Raw genomic sequence first — 15,743 nt, forward strand, 5'->3', positions numbered from 1 at the left:
ACGAAGTGAGACACACGTTACTCTGCTTTGGTTTCAAAGGCGTGAAAAAGCAACAAAGTCCAGCAACACAAGATTTCTGACGAACTCCGATCAGATATTCTTCCACAACGGCCAAACCCACATGCTGCTATTTATAGCAGCAGCCCTAATTACTGGAGCCCCACCCAAACACAGGTGGCCTCTCTTATTTCCTGTAATATGTTCTTATTTGGTTCCTTCTATGCATAATTATGCGCTTGCGTGGGTCCAAAATGTCATCATCTGAATCAACGGAAGATAAGGGAGAGTGACTGCCTGGGCTGTGTGCCAAGCCCTCCTCTGCTGAGTCACTCCCACCTTCTTCTTCGTCGGAGGAAACTAAACTCTGAACTGAACTGATTCTGTCGGCAATAACACAGGCCTGTGACATGTTGAATTTTCCCCTGCATCCACCTCCCCATTCCCTGGGGCAGGAGCTGGGCCAGAGCCAACCAGAACATGGTGCCACCATTATTTTTTTTGCTTCTGTGCATGTTTTTTTGCTTCTGTGCAGAAGGTGTGTTTTTAACACTGCACATATGTGTGTGTGCAAAGCGTGCACGCACAATGTGTCTGTGAGGCGTGGCCTTGAGCAAACTGGCAGCACAGAAAATTGGAACTCAAGCCTGGTTAATACCCCTTGCAGTGGGTATCCAAATAACTGGTTAGGATTGTGTGGATTAAGCCTAGACTGTGTTCTGGTATTAGGCTGAATTTTGAGACTTTTTCCCCTTTCCCACCACACTCTGCTTTGCTTCCTACAGATTTGCCCATTCTTCAATAGAAAGTTTTTGGTTAAGGCAGGTTTAATTTTATTTGTTTGATTTGTTTAGGAAAAAAAGTTCTCTAAATGTAAAAAGTAAATACTGTATGTTAGGTTTCTTGTACATTTGTATTTACAGGGTGCATTCCAAAAGTAATGCAATTATTTTTTTTTTAAAGTAATTTATTAAACATTTGCACAAACACTTAAAATTCTTCAACGTACTGTCGTTGGGCCTCCACATTTTTTCCAGCGACTACCGTGACCGGTACGCGCCCTGTAAGGCGTCTTCGGGGACCTCTTGCAAAGTTTTCAACATGGCTGATTACCGTAAATGTCTTCTATGGACAAAAAAATGCGCCTTGCCACAACACACTACAAGTCTGCGAGTTCATGGCCAAACATCAGGTTACAACACTGCCCCAACCCCCCTATAGTCCTGATGTCGCCCCAGCAGACTTCTTTTTGTTCCCTTGGATTAAGGCAGCCCTGAAAGGAACTCAGAAGAGATCCAATCAGTCTTGACAAAGACCTTGTGAGAGGTCCCTGAAGACACCGTTCAGGGCACGTACCGGTCATGGCAGAGTCGCTGGAAAAAATGTGTAGAGACCCAAGGAAAGTACTTTGAAGAATTTTAAGTATTTGTGCAAGTATGTTCAATAAATTACTTTAAAAAAAAAATTGCATTTACTTTTGGAACGCACCCTGTATTTTGTTGTGTGCTGCCCTGAGTCCCAGGAGAAGGACGACATAGAAATAATAATAATAATAATAATAATAATAATAATAATAATAATAACAACAACAACAACAACAATAACAACAAACAACAACAATAACAATAACAACAATAATAACATAAAGCCTTTTGATTGATGAGAGCCCATAAGAAAGTTTGATTGGGCACAGTTGTTTTTTATGCAAAAGTCAGAATGCAGAATACCCATTACCACTCTTGGATTCTCTTTCACATATTATGATCCAGAGAATATTACTTCCCTGATTCTTGACTCAGTCCATAAGTTTTTATAAATCTAGCACTGAGATTTAAATACAGACTGGCACATTTTACTAATCCTCTGCACTAAAAAGAGTGGATTTACCACAGTGGGTTGGTTGTGTTTGAATTGGAGGCTGATATATGTTCTGTGTAGGTTGAGTGAATTCATGCTATGTTTTGACTAATGCTGAAAGCAATTGATGTTGTTATTCTGCAAGAACCAAGACACTTAAATAACACAGCATCCATTAGTACTATTTGCTCTGCTTCTGACCTGCAACAACGCTTTTGAAAAGTGAGCAAACCACTTCTGATGCCACCACTCAGACATAAAAAACTAGGAGTAATGAACTACATAATCACAATCTAGTACACAGGACAGCAAAGTCTTTTATTTACGTATTTTTTGGATTCACTTTTGGCACTATCCAACTTCAACTGATTCCATTTAAACATAGATATATCAGTTCCTAATTATCTTCTTAACCAAGAATGTCCAACTAGATGAGATGCCCCTTTTCTACATAATGCCTGTCACACATGCATATCAAAATCATGCTACTTTCTCCCAGTGCTAAGATCTTCATTTATATATACTGTACTTGAAATGCTACATTTAAATGTCCATCATTCCTTCCTTTCAGTTTATTAAGTGGATTTTCAATATACAGTGATACCTTGTCTTACAAACTTAATTGGTTCCGGGATGAGGTTCTTAAGGTGAAAAGTTTGTAAGACGAAACAATGTTTCCCATAGGAATCAATGGAAAAGCGATTAATGTGTGCAAGCCCAAATTTCACCCCCTTTGCCAGCCGAAGCGCCCGTTTTTGCTCTGCTGGGATTCCTTTGAGGCTCCCCTCCATGGGAAACCCCACCTCCAGACTTCTGTGTTTTTGCGATGCTGCAGGGGAATCCCAGCATCGCAAAAATGAGGGCTTCGCTGGCAACGGAAGTCCGGAGGTGAGGTTTCCCAGCGAAGGAAGCATCAGTGAAATCACAGCATTGCAAAAACACCGAAGTCCTCGAAACCCCACCTCCGGACCTCTGTGTTTTTGTGATGCTGCAATTTCCCTGAGGCTCCCCTTGCTGGGAAACCCCACCTCCAGACTTCTGTTGCCAGTGAAGCACCCGTTTTTGCACTGCTGGAATTCCCCTGCAGCATCGCAAAACCACGGAAGTCCCGAGGTGGGGTTTCCCATGGAGGGGAGCCTCAGGGGAAACCCAGCAGCGCAAAAACGGGTGCTTCGCTGGCAACGGAAGTCTGGAGGCGGGGCATCCCAGCAGCGGTGGTGAGTTTGTAAGGTGAAAATAGTTGGTAAGAAGAGGTAAAAAAATCTTAAACACCAGGTTTGTATCTCAAAATTTTGTATGACGAGGTGTTTGTAAGACGAGGTATCACTGTACTTGCTGTACTTTTAGATAATTCCTCAGCTTTCTACTACATGCAACATGTACCACCATTCACATGTTCAAAACATTTAACTGTTCATGTTTATTATTCATCATTAAGTGTTCTGGTGCAATAGATATTGTTGTGGTTAGCTCTGGCCCAGCTCCTGCCCCAAGGACTGTGGATGTGGGGGAGACATCCACATGCTGCAGGCCTGTTTTGCCCCCGGTGGAATCTGCTGATGAAGACTTCTCTGACCAAGAAGACATGAGTGACAGGGAGGAGGGGAGTGGGGCAGACAGCTCAGAAGGAGATCAATTATCTAGCTCCTCCTTGGATTCAGAACAACAGTTAATGATACAGCCACGCATGCGGAGAGCGATGCATAGGCAACAACAACTGAGAGATTATTATCAAAGAAAATGAGGCCACCGGTGGGTGGGTGGGGTTGTGGTAATTAGTGAGGCTGCTATAAATAGCAGCCTGTGGGTTTGGCCATTGTGGAGGATTATCTGATCGTTGTGTCTCGTGCCTGCTTTGCTGACTTTGACCTTTTGTGTGCTGATTTTTCCCCGCTTTGAAACTAAACCAGAGCAAAGTGTGTTTCACTTTGTGAAAGAAGAAGGACTGTGAATTGCCTCACAGCTGCAAGCTAAGTATCACAGAACTGATAAGGGACTTGTACAAATTACCAGTTTGTTTGGAGACCAGTGCTCTTTGCTATACCAAAAGAGGGCTTGGTTTAAGGGAATTTTCATTATAAAGAACATTGTTTTGAATTTTCAAACGTGTGTGTGTGTCTGAAATTTGTACCTGTGAATTTTCGGGAGGATTCTACCAGAGAGCCCGACAGAACAGGGCACATCCCAAAAATCGCTACCAGAGCGTAGCCCCTGACCATTCTGGTAGCAGGCCATCTCTGTTCCTCACCTGAGGAAGATAGTTTTGAGTGTGTACGCTCGTAGTGTAGGAAAGTGAGTAAGAACACCTGCTTATCTTTCTTCTCTTCCTATATTTCACCTGCCTTCCTTACCCAGAACAACAGGAGGGAGAGAAAAGCACAGTTATGGGTTCTTTGAATGGCATCATGAATTGATCCATAACGGTAGGATAATCCAATTTTACAATACATGCCCTCTGCACGGCTTTGGATGACAACAATTTTCAGCATCACCAAGCATGAACATTAGTCTAATGACAGCATAAATTGCAACGAAAATGAAGACGGTCCCTTTCCTCAGAAGGTTTAAGTTATAGATCATCCTGCTGTAAGAACCCTATGAGAGGCTCCTGGGAGCTGCCTGGGATATTGTTGTGGTTCAGCCTGAGGCTGCTTAGGGACCGGCTGTGTCTCTGTTGGCTCCATGCCCAGAGGAGGATGACAGCGCAGAGGAGGGGGCTGAACAGTCGGACGGGGGAGAGGAAAGTCAGGAATGGGATGAAGGAGAACAGCATGAGAGCCCGGGGGGGGGGGGGGCTCTCCCCAGCCAATAGCTTGGAGTCATTAGGTGATGAAACACAAGCCATCATTGACATGGGACAGAGACGTTCAGATCAGAGAAGGGAGCAATTAAAGAAGTATTATCAGCACTGAATTAGGAACAGCTGGGCTTTGGTGTGGTCCTCCTTAGCAGGGTTTAAAAGGCAGGCAAGCCCTTGAAGCCATGTGGAGTGTTATCAGTTGGAGCTACGGTATCCTGCTTTGTTCTCGGCGTCTGTGTTCCTGGCTTGTGGCCCAGCAGTTTGGAAGACCCGTGGGAGGTGTAGGTCTGCTATCTACAGCCTCGTCTTGGCAGCAAGAATTGTGTATTGCTGCATGGACTTTTGCCTTCGTGGATATATCTGAAGATACAGCATTTTCCTGTTTGTAAGGACATTTTCTGTTACCTGTGTTTTTCTTGCATTTTATAAACTGCCTTTGCCTTTTACCGGTGTGTCTGGCTTCTCTTTTTGGGTTGGTATTGGCTTCCGGAGTGACCCAGACAGAACAGATACTATCTTTCATATAGGCCTAAATACAAACTAAGAAAGGCTTAATATCTGATTTTTTAAAAATCCATGATTCATTCTATTTGAAGGTAAATACAGCCAAAATAAAGTTAATAACAATTAAACACACTTTTGTCAGTAGGCAATTAAAAATGTGCTTGGTTTTTTTTACAAATGGAGACAAATATGCTTAACTTTGTGGTAAAAGTTTTAAATTACTTTTCATTGTAACAGTCAACCCATTAAAAGTTCCATTAAACACAAAAAAAGGTACAGTAGTTTGGAGAAAAGCAATTAAAAATATTGATTTATGCCCAAACTGTGGCATAAAGAATGTAGCTTTACTCTATTATTAACGAATGTGTTAGAATGAAGAAATTGGATGAAATTCATGTATATTGGTTTGAAATAATACTCAAACTACTGTAATACAAAGCACAGGGAAGAGACTATAACTGTTTAGGATGCATTTCTATTTTCAGAGTTTTTAAAAATTAACTGCGATCACTATTGTAATTTGTTTATCCTTTTAAGGCAATTATACGTGTATATCCTCTTTACGTAATTGCCCAAATCAGTATTAATATATCATAAGAAATCCACTTTTAAAATTAATTGCCTGGAATTATTGAAATGGAAAATGAAACTAGTCAAAATCAAGAGCCACAGCATTCCAGGTACGAGGCAATAGTTTGCAATTTATATAAATCCAAATCTATTCTTATGTAGAAGTTGATACCATAATATGGTACCATTAAATAATTTATTAAAGATATGTATGTATGTATGTATGTATGTATGTATGTATGTATGTATGTGTGTGTGTTGGGCCTAGAGGCAAAAAGGAGCTGTGACGTTCCTTCAAATATACCAGGGTGATCCGACATAAAAAAACATATAGCCCCTCCCTGGTACACAGCTGGAAGGGATCTGATCTGATAGCACAACTGCTAAGTCTCTGCCTTACAAGGCAGAGTCCACAGGATCAAATCCCAGTAAGGAAGGGTGTGGCTAGAAGACTGACAGCAGAAAAAGACCTCATGGTCCATCTAGTCTGCCCTTATACTATTGCCTGTGTTTTATCTTAGGATGGATATATGTTTATCCCAGGCATGTTTAAATTCAGTTACTGTGGATTTACCAACGTCTGCTGGAAGTTTGTTCCAAGGATCTACTATTCTTTCAGTGAAATAATATTTCCTCACGTTGCTTTTGATCTTTCCCCCAACTAACTTCAGATTGTGTCCCCTTGTTCTTGTGTTCACTTTCCTATTAAAAACACTTCCCTCCTGAACCTTATTTAACCCTTTAACATATTTAAATGTTTCGATATCTATCTATCTATCTATCTATCTATCTATCTATCTATCTATCTATCTATCTCGATCTATCTCTATCTCTCTATCTCTCTATCTCTCTATCTATATCTATATCTATATCTATATCTATATCTATATATATAATTTATGAATAGAGATAATACTACATGTTGTGGTTAGCTTTGGCCCAGCTCCTGCCCCAAGGACTGTGGATGTGGGGGAGACATCCACATGCCGCAGGCCTGTTTTGCTCCTGGTGGAATTGCTGATGAAGGCTCCTCTGACCAAGAAGACATGAGTGACAGGGAGGAGGAGAGTGGGGCAGACAGCTCAGAAGGAGATCAATTATCTAGCTCCTCTTTGGATTCAGAACAAGAGTTAATGATACAGCCATGCATGCGGAGAGCGATGCATAGTCGGCAACAACTGAGAGATTATTATCAAAGAAAATGAGGCCACCTGTGGTTGGGTGGGGCTGTGGTAATTAGTGAGGCTGCTATAAAGAGCAGCGTGTGGGTTTGGCCGTTGTGGAGGATTATCTGATCATTGTGTTTCGTGACTACTTTACTGACTTTGACCTTTTGTGTGTTGATTTTCCCCCCACTTTGAAATTAAACCAGAGCAAAGTGTGTATCACTTTGTGAAAGAAGAAGGACTGTGAATTGCCTCACAGCTGCAAGCTAAGTATATGGTATAAAAAAGAATCAAAGTTGCAATATAAGTAAATAATAAAACTGAGGGTACCACATGGTAAAAGCTAAGCTAACCCGTACTATTGTGTTACATTTGTTTTGAAATACTCATAGGTCACTATGATCTAATGCTTTATTTTATTTTTAAAAATAAAGCTAACAGATATTTTGTTCACCAAAAAAAATTATAGATCTCTTTTAACCATAGAGAATATCCAGGCAAAGATACATATTTCTCTAGAGATTCTTTCATGCTGTTTTCTTACAAATACTTTTCAGCCGAGAAAGCCTTTTTATTTTTTTGCTACAGCTGTTCTAATTCTGTCTACTTAAATGTACTTGTAGCTATTTGATCCTCTTTCTGATGAAATGGATTCAACCTGGAGACAGGGACTAAACACAGGTAGTCAGGTTTTTACACACAGCAATTGATATTTCATTTCCATAATAAAAACTGCCATGCTTCCAGGATCGCTTTTATTCATACAAAACTGCCTTGTCAAAACAATACATAGAAACAAAAAACCCCAAACCCCTCCCAAACTAATCCAATAACAACATTTGATTCTCCTTAGTATCAACCCTGTAGTTTTGCTCATTTACATCACAATGCCAATAGGGTTCAAATCATTGAAAAGGTAGACAGGGAGAGCTTGAAGAAAACATGTGTTTGATACATCTTATTTACCTTGAAGTAAGGCTGCTGCTGTAATACCAATTTCTTTGTAGTGTATTTTACAACACCATTTAATATTATGATTTATTGTTGGCATCTGTTCTGCCGGCGTGTTTCAACCGCCCGTAATTACAGGGTAATTAGTCCAGGAAGACACACACCACGCGATAAAAGGAAAACCCAAAAGTTTTTATAAACAGAAAAACAGAAACAGCTCCCTTTTTAAATGTCAAAGGGATTTTCTGGTACACACAAGGCACAGGTTAAATGCAGTCCAATTGCTCACCCAATAACTGGGAAATTGAGTCCAATTTTAAAGTCCAGAGAGTCCACACACACAATCCTGAACAGCAAAAAAACCCACGATCTTGATGAAACAATGAATCAGATAAACTGCCATGAGGCTAACACACCAGGCTGCACTTTTATCTGTAGCACTAATTACAGCAGCCCCACCCAACCACAGGTGGCCTCATTTTCTCTTGTAATAATCCTTCAGTTGTTGTCTCCTATGCATCACTCTACTCATGCGTTGATGTGTCATTAATTCTTGTTCACAATTCAGGGATGATGCAGATGATTGATCTCCCCCCGGGCTGTCTGCCAAACTCCCCTCTTCTCTGTCACTCATGCTTCCTTGGTCAGAGGAGAGATTCTACTGGAAGCAAAACAGGCCTGTGGCATGTGGATGTCTCCCCCACCTCCACCTCCACATTGCATGGGGCAGGAGCTGGGCCAGAGCTAACCACAACAGCATCCAAGGTTTCAATGAAGGTCAAAAGCTAGCCACTAAGGTTTATGCCATGGAGTGAGAAGCTACTCTGCATTTCGGGAAAAGAATGAACTCCTAGAACAGTAACATTTCTAAATGGTAGGGATTAATAAAACACCTCACAAGGACTAGGAATAATACTGTATATTAGAAAAACAACTAGCTAGGTTCATTGGAAGGGCTTTAAACTAAAACTGAAAGGGGAAGAGGACCAGTTTTTAGGACCAAACCTCAAGCATAAACTTCAAAACAACTAACCATACAATGAGAAAGGAAGTGATGACAAGGAAAGAGAACTTAAGTATAAAACAAGAGACATAGGAAGCAAAGCCAAGGCCAGCCATAAAGAACTCAGATGCTTATATACTATTGCTCAGAGTTTGGGTAACAAATGGAGAACTAGAAGTCTTTGTACATTAGGCAGGTGTGATATTATTGCTATCACAAAAAACATGGTGGAACCAATGATTGGAAAATACTACTAGGAGGATATAAAATGTTCAAAAGAAACAAATCTAGCTCAAAAAGAGGGGAGGGGGGGTTGCTTTGTATGTAAAGAATTACCGTACCTCTACACAAATGCATAATACTAGCGATAAAAGTATTTGAAAGTATTTGGGTGAATATTAGAGGAAAAAGAAGGGACCTTGCTATAGGCGGCAAGCACAATTTAGCGTTCCAGCTTGTAGCCCACCGCTGGATACACAGTACCACGACCAGATGAATTTGCAGTTAGCTAACCAACCACACTCAGTGTAGCTCTCAATGGAATATATCTTCATGGAGGGAAGCATGCAGTAGGTAACTCAAGGTTCTGTCTTGGGCCCAGTGTTCTTCAACATCTTCATAAATGAATTAAATAAGGGGATAGAAGAGGAACTCATCAAATTTCGTTTGGCGGGACCCAGGAGAAGAGCCTTCTCTGTGGCGGCCCCTATCCTCTGGAACCAGCTTCCCCCGGATATCAGAGTTGCCCCCACCCTCCTTGCCTTTCGCAAGCTCCTTAAAACCCACCTCTGTCGCCAGGCATGGGGGAATTGAAATTTTCCCTTCCCCCTAGGCTTATAGAATTTATACATGGTATGATTGTATGTATGAGTGGTTCTTTAAATTGGGGTTTTTAAGATTGTTTTTAATATTAGATTTGTTTACATTGTCTTTTTATATTGTTGTTAGCCGCCCCGAGTCTTCGGAGAGGGGCGGCATACAAATCTAATAAATACAAATGCAAATACAAATTTGCAGATGACGCCAAGCTATGTTTCTTGACAGTGCCAAGAAGATTCCACAACCAGTTGGAACTTGAGGGCCCCCAAGTGGCCTCAAAAACTCTCAGAGTGCTAATGAACTAGATAATGCAAAGAAATACAATCTTTCTCCCTTCCGTCTCACATTTATCTTTGCATACTCCACTACCCAGCCTGCTCCATCCCTTACCCCCATCACAACTGATGAAGTTTATTGGATGAGAAACAAAACATTTTGTTCTTCCTCCTTCTCCTCCAGGAAAAAACAACAACAACATGTCAGTCGCCTTTTAAAAAGCACTTTTGAGAAAATTTTTTGGATAGTTTCCCCCCCCTTTAGATTAGATTAGATTTATTGGATTTATATGCCGCCCCTCTCCGCAGACTCGGGGCGGCTCACAACAATGGCAAAACAGTACATAGTGACAAATCCAATACCCACCAATCCAGTTACAATTTTAGGCTAAAAAATTCATAAAAACAACCCCAATATATATAAAAAACAAGCACACAATCAATCAAACACCAGAACAACATGGGCAAAGGGGAGATGCTTCAGTTCCCCCATGCCTGACGGCAGAGGTGGGTTTTAAGGAGTTTACGAAAGGCAAGGAGGGTGGGGGCAATCCTAATCTCAGGGGGGAGCTGGTTCCAGAGGGTCGGAGCCACCACAGAGAAGGCTCTTCCCCTGGGTCCCGCCAGATGACATTGTTTAGTCGACGGGACCCGAAGAAGGCCAACTCTGTGGGACCTAACCGGTCGCTGGGATTCGTGCGGCAGAAGGCGGTCCTGAAGGTATTCTGGTCCGGTGCCATGAAGGGCTTTATAGGTCATAACTTTATAGGTCATAACCAACACTTTTAGTTGTGACCGGAAACTGATCGGCAACCAATGCAGACTGCGGAGTGTTGGAGTAATATGGGCATACTTTAATTCTTATTCTGTGGAAACTAGGACATATCCATGCAAGATAAGATCCTCCTTAGGTAAACAAACTCATAGACAAAAATTGTTCCTAATGAACATATAATCTCTATGCATTTTCATAGAAAATGGCGTGCTATGAAAGGGCTACAGGCAAGTTGAAAGCTTTCCTTTCCAAAGTTGGAAGGAGAGGATATGCTATATTAAAGATCAAACATTTTGTTTATTTATTAAATGTATAAACAAAGAATGACCTGCCTTGAAGTTGGTTAGAAGCACAGATTGAGCCTACCACCACTCTATAAATGCTTCACATAAATGTCACTGTTCATAAAGTCAATCTACACATATGGAAAATCAGTTTATCAACAGTTGTCCTGAGGCTATTTGAGGGTAATCACTATCAGCCTTGTAGTAAGGCAGCAAAGACATATTTTGGAGACATGAAAGTTAATAGGTCTGTAAGAAATATGCGTACAGTATAAACATTTCAATATTTTAGAAAATGTATAAACACAGCAAGTGCATTTTGTGGTTTTTTAACAGTATTTCTCAGTTTAATAATCATCTAAATGGGGGAAAAACGACATGTTAAGTGAAAGTTATCCTAGAATTACTTTCTTTCATATATTGGTTTGCAGATGGTGAGGAAGGATTACTGTAAGAAAACATTCAATTTACAATATAATAAAATCATACAATCACGGGGTTGGCAGGGATCTTGCAGGTTTTCTAATCTAACCTCTGCCCAAGGCAGGATACCTTATTTCCTCCTGGACAAATAGATGTCCAATTTTTGGGGGGGAAATCTTCAAAAGTGATGGGATCCAAGCTGCCCCATTTGTTAATTGTTATCACTGTAAGTAGAGTTAGAGAAAATAATGTGAGAAAAGTGATGGCACCAAGGTGCAAGCAAGTAATATATATAAGATGTTATTGCAGGCAGACGGGTGTGTAATCCAAGGATTGACTAAACGGTGGCAAAGTGAATTACAAGTAGATGTGCAAGAGATGAAGAATATAGTGGAGAATATAAGGAAAATTAAGAATATAAGAGTTAGGGAAACGAGAAGGAAAATACTACATAAGTGGTATCATGAGATTAGATTAGATTTATTGGATTTATATGCCGCCCCTCTCCGCAGACTCAGGGCAGCTCACAACAATGGTAGAAAACAGTACATAGTAACAAATCTAATATTTAAAAATCTAAATTACAGTTTTAGATTAAAAAGTCCAAATAAGAAACCCCAATATATAAAAGAACAACAACACACAATTGAATCATACAAAAAAACTACATGGGCAAGGGGGAGATGTTTCAATTTCCCCATGCCTGATGGCAGAGGTGGGTTTTAAGGAGTTTACGAAAGGCAAGGAGGGTGGGGGCAATCCTAATCTCTGGGGGGAGCTGGTTCCAGAGGGTCAGAGCCACCACAGAGAAGGCTCTTCCCCTGGGTCCCACCAGACGACATTGTTTAGTCGACGGGACCCGGAGAAGGCCAACTCTGTGGGACCTAACTGGTCGCTGGGATTCGTGCAGCAGAAGGCGGTCTCGCAGATATCCTGGTCCGATGCCATGATGGGCAACTTGCATACTTTCAGCAGAATGTTAACAATACTTGTTGGCACGGGTGTCAAGATAAGGGGGTGTTTATGCATATGTTTTGAGAATGTCCGGTAGTGCAGAACTTTTGGAAAGAAGTGCAAGAGAACACTAATAGGATGTTAAATATACGATGGACAATTACAAAGCAAATGTCGGTATTAGTCAAAAGGAATGAGATGGGAGAATTTAGAGAAATAAAAGAAGCAGTGATAGAAAGCGCTCAGGCGGTAATAGTCTTAGGCTGGAAGGATGCGACAAAATGGACAATACAAAATTGGTATCGGTACACAGTGGATCATATTCAATTTGAGATTATGGATAAGAGGATGAATTTGTCCAATGAAATTAATCTGCGGGAACTGATGGGACGATGGGACAAGGTAAGAAGATGTGTGGTCAGTACAATTCAAGACCAAGGTATAAAGAATAAATTAGAATTACTTTATAATATGTAAATAGATATATTGCTCTTGAGTTAAAATGGTATATGGAAATTATGCCCCCAATTTGGTGGAGGGATATGAATGTTGTTTGGTGGTTGGCACTGAGCACACTATTATATGTTGTGTGTTGTGTTTATTGTCATTATGAAAATCAATTAATCAATTAAAAAAATATTGTTATCACTGTCAGAAAAATTCTCCTTAGTTCCAATTTGGATCTCCCTTTAACACATTTCCATCCTTTGCTTCTTGTCCTGCGCTCAGGATTAAATCAATCCCCTTTTTTATGTGACAGCCCCTCATGTACTGAAAGACAGGTCTTATGGCACTCCAAATCATTTTCTTCACTAGGGTAGACATACGTAGTTCCCTTAACCGCATAGTTTAACCACCAGACCCCTTATGATTTTTGTTGCTCTTCTCTGTACACTTTCTAGAGCATTGATGGTGAACCTATGGCACGGGTGCCACAGGTGGCACACGGAGCCATATCTACTGGCACGCGAGCCGTTGCCCTAGCTCAGCTCCAACGTGTATGTGTGTGCTGGCCAGCTGATTTTTGGCTCACACAGAGGCTCTGAGTGGGCGTTTTTGGCTTCTAGAGGAAGCCACTTGTCATCTTCAGGCTGGTGCTTCCATCCTTGTTTTAGGGCGAACACAGCGAGACCTGAGCTGCCTTCCCTCTATAAATACAGGTGGGTGGGTGTGGTTTGATGGCTCAGCAGCTGCAAGCTGTGTAGAAACTTCCTGGTGAGTCGGTGGGGTAACATCTGGGGTCGTTGATGCAATTGATGTATGCTGATTAGTAATCAGAGAAGGACAAATAATTCTGCGTAGTGAAAAATGGTATGATCAAAATTGCGATAGGGTATAAAGTTGCTTCTGAGCCAAGAAGTAAGTTTTGCCTGGATAAGAGGGCACAGCATAGATCAATGTTTTGCTATATATGAGAATTTCCAAGAAACCATAGTGATGGATGCTTTAGTATTATAAATGTAAGGAATTTTAAGTTGGAGAAGGAAGCTTCTTGTGTATCGCAAAAAGTGATTTCTCATTATAATTTTTGGAAAGCATGTCTTCGTTAAGAATCTATTTATTGGAAATAATAGAAATCTGTGAACTATACATGTAAATACTTAAACTTTATATGGAATCAGAAAGGAGGCTATAGATTTTTATAAGACTGTGCAGTTTATATTAGTATTATTGAAAAATATGCACGAGGAGTATGTTTAATATTTACATCCTTCTCACAGCATTTAGTTTAGATTAGTTCAGAGTTTTCCAAATACTACAATCTGCCAGGACAAATTTTTGAAGTAATAAATCTGGCCCTGTTCCACTTAGGTGCATTACTATGTATACATTGCTTCAATCATTGTTTCCTAACATATTATAACATTTGGGATAGTTTGGCCATATCATTTTCTCATAATATATCCTGGAAGAAGAAAAAAGCAAAATATTCCGGTTGTTAGACTCTGCAAATTATATAAAATCCTTGTCAGAACTGAAGACTATTTATTCTAAAGGAGTACCAATCTTTTTCAATGCAGTTATGCTGTGCTAGGGGTTGTTAATCATTGAGATCACATGGAAAGGATCCATACAGTAGTTACTTTATATGCCAATCTAATTGGTAGAGTGGTGATATGAGCACATGTCATTCCAACAATATGCCCAGGCAGATATGAAATTTGATTCTGATGCCAAATGGAAATGTTGGTGCAGCAAAAATACATCTAAATATGAAAGCTGTTAGGAAGGGTGATTGTTTTATTTAATTCCCACTGGTTAAATTGCAGCATAATATAGCTCTTTAGTTCATCATCATAATTTGAAAAACAAATTAAATTCAAAACAGGAACAAATACAACAAGAGCCATTTATACAGATTTCCTAGCACATTACATTTGTGTTTAAAATTTCATGTATTGTGATGCATATAATGTAGTTTTGAGCTAGAGATTTTATTAACTTATACTAAAATATTTAGAAATTAGGTCCCTGCAGCATGAAGCATTTCTTCCTATTAATAGAACTATGGTTCTTCTTCTGTATTAATTAAAGAATTACTTTTTGAGATAGACAGCTATAGAAATCAAGTAAATAAACTTAAAAGAACTAAAAATATTTTTATTGTTACCATGAGCTGATGCAACTTGTAGAAATGGAACTCTTAGCTAATACAATGCCTACCACCATAAATATCCTAATGGATGTTCAAACAAACTGTGATCGAATACTTATATAATTTGGAAGAAAAAGCATGCAGAAGTAGAGATTAAATATTCTTACTTACTCGAGGCTCGACTACTGTAATGCTCTCTACATGGAGCTACCTTTGAAAAGTATTCGGAAACTTCAGATCGTGCAGAAGGCAGCTGCGAGAGCAATCATGGGCTTCCCTAGGTATGCCCATGTTACACCAACACTCCGCAGTCTGCATTGGTTGCCGATCAATTTCCGGTCACAATTCAAAGTGTTGGTTATGACCTATAAAGCCCTTCATGGCATCGGACCAGAATACCTCCTGGACCGCCTTCTGCCGCACGAATCCCAGCGACCGGTTAGGTCCCAGAGAGTTGGCCTTCTCCGGGTCCTGTCAACTAAACAATGTCATTTGGCGGGACCCAGGAGAAGAGCCTTCTCTGTGGCAGCCCCAACCCTCTGGAACCAGCTCCCCCAAGAGATTAGAACTGCCCCCACCCTCCTTGCCTTTCGTAAAGTTCTTAAGACCCATCTCTGCTGACAGGCATGGGGGAACTGAGACATCTTCTCCGGGCCTATACATTTTATACATGATATATTTGTATGTATGTTTGCTTTTAATAATGGGGTTTTTAGCGTTTTTTAAATTATTAGATTTGTTCTTACATTGTTATTGTTATTGTTGTGAG

This window comes from Erythrolamprus reginae, chromosome 7 (assembly GCF_031021105.1).
Source record: "Erythrolamprus reginae isolate rEryReg1 chromosome 7, rEryReg1.hap1, whole genome shotgun sequence".
Taxonomy (NCBI): domain Eukaryota; kingdom Metazoa; phylum Chordata; class Lepidosauria; order Squamata; family Dipsadidae; genus Erythrolamprus; species Erythrolamprus reginae.